We start from the raw sequence: 2,649 nt of genomic DNA, 5'->3' as shown, positions 1-2,649 counted from the left end.
CTGCTAGGGCAACGCACTATGAGGGCAACATGTGCTTCCAGGGAATCTGCGATACTAGGGAAACACGCTACGAGAGAAAGGGTGCTACTAGGGATACGGGGCTAGAGGAGAAAGGCGCTGGTAGGAAAATGCGTGTACTAGGGGAACACGCTAAAAGGGCAACACGCTCTGCGATTGAAACGGGCCACTAGTTTCACGCACGCTACTAGGGAAACGCTCTACTAGGGAAATGGCGTTACGAGGGCAACGCGCGCTATCAGGGAAACACGCTCCAAGGGAAATGCACACTACTAGGGAAACGTGTGACTATGGAAATTGCTCTACTAGGGAAACGGTTACTATGGAAACGCGTTACTAGGGATATGGCTCTACTAGGGAAACACACTATGAGGGAAACGCTCGCTACTAGGGAAATGCGCTACGAGGGAAATGGCATTACAAGGGAAACGAAGGTATTAGGTAATCGCGCTACTAGGGATACGCACTAATAGGGAAACTCGTGTGGCTACGGAAACACGATCTAATAGGGAAATGCGCATTACTAGGGAAACACTCTACTATTGAAGAGCGCGCTGGTGCGTCAATGCACGCTACTACGGCAATGCGCTACTTCAGAAACGCGGTCTAGGGAACGGCACTACTAAGGCCTTGCGCTACTAGGGAAACATGTTACTAGGGAAAAGCTCACTATTGTAGAAATGTGCTACTAGCGCTGCTAGGGCAACCCGCACTACTAGGGAAAAACGCTACTAGGGAAACGTATGCTACTAGGGAAACAAACGCTACTAGGCAAACGCACTACAATTGAATTGCACGTCACTAGAGAAACGCGATAATATGAAAATGGCGCTACTAGGGCAACTGCTCTACTAGCAAGATGTGTTACTAGGGAAATGTGAGCCTCTAGGGAAATTTGTTACTAGGGAAACGTGTGCTACTAGAACAATGCGAGATAGTAGGGCAACACATGCTACTGGGGCAACGAGCTTCTTGGGCACTGCAGTACTATGGAACCTGTACTACTACACAACCCGCTACTAGGGCAACGCGCTTGGAGGGCAACGTGCTACTAGTTAAACACGAGCTACTAAGGAAATGCACTACTAGAGCAAAGGTTCTACTAGCAAATTGATGCTACTATTAAAAGGGCACTACCAGGGAAACACACTACTAGGGAAATGTGAGCCACGAGGGAAATCCGCTACAAGGGTAACGCACGCTACTACGGTAATGCGCTGCTATGGCAACACCTTACTAGCACAACGCGCGCAACTAGGTCAACGTGGTACGAGGGAAACACTACCTACTAGGGAAGCGGTGCTACTAGGGAAATGCGTAAATGGGGAACCACGCTACTAGGGAAAAACGCTACGAAGGACACACACAATACTAGGGAAAGGGAAACGTGTTAATAGGGAAACCGCGCTACTAGGGAAAAACTACGGGGGAACGCTCACTACTAGGAATTGGTGCTATGAGGGAAACGCTCGGTACTGGGAAAAAACCATCCACTAGGTTAACGTGCGCTACTAGGGAAACGTGCTACTAGGGAAACGGCTCCAACAGATAAACGACGCTACTGGGAAAACATGTTACTAGGGAAACATGCTACGAGGCAAAGGCGCAATAATAGGGAAAAGCGCTACTAGTGTAATGGACACTACTAGGGAAATGCACTACTAGAGAAATGCACAATACCAGGTAAACGCGTTACTAGAGAAACACATCGCTACCAGGGAAACACGCATTACTAAGGAGACGTGATACTAGGTAAACTCGCTACTAGGAATACGGCGCTACTAGGGAAACGCGCTACTAGAAAATATGTTCTATTAGGGAAAAGCGCTACTATAGAGAAACACGCTACTAGGGCAACGTGCTACCATGGCATCACATGCTACTAGGGAAATGTGCTACTAGGAAATGCGCTCTACTAGGGAAACACGTGCAACTAGGGAAACCAGCTATGAAGGAATTGCACGCTACTATGGAAATGCGTGTTACTAGGGCCATGTGCTAATAGGTAAACGCGAAAATATGAAAATGGCATTACTAGGGAAACACGCTACTAGAGAAACTTGCTAATAGGGCAACTGCCCTACCAGCAAAATGTGTTACTAGGGAAACGGCGCTACTAGGGAAACGTGAACCACTACGGAAATTCTCTATTAGGGCAATGTCCTACTACGACAACACGCTACTAGAGCAATCTGCACTACTATGTCAACATGCTAAGGGCCAGACACTACTAGAGCAACACGCACTACTAAGGAAACGACCTTGAAATCGGATTTGTGCCCTAAATGTGAGGGATTTTGTGCCCTAAATGTGAGGGATTCTCTGTGAAAAACGAATGCTTGGACTATGAAAATGAGATTTTGGACTGTAAGAATGGGGACTTAGTGTACGCACTCCTAACATGCAATACTAAGGAAAAGCACTACCTGGGAACCGCACGCTGCTAGGGAATTACGCAGTACTAGGGCCATGCGGTACTAGGGATACGTGCTACATGGGAAACTTATTTTTTATGTCCAAGATATCCTCACATTTATGGCACAAAACGCATTTCAAGGTCAAAAAGCACACTTTTGTGTGAAAATCCTAATCCCTCATATTTAGGACACAAACCCCATTTCAAAGTCGTTT

Source organism: Athene cunicularia, unplaced genomic scaffold, assembly GCF_003259725.1.
Source record: "Athene cunicularia isolate RWA unplaced genomic scaffold, athCun1 SCF_24, whole genome shotgun sequence".
Taxonomy (NCBI): Eukaryota; Metazoa; Chordata; class Aves; order Strigiformes; family Strigidae; genus Athene; species Athene cunicularia.
Note: the sequence above shows the minus strand (reverse complement) of the source record.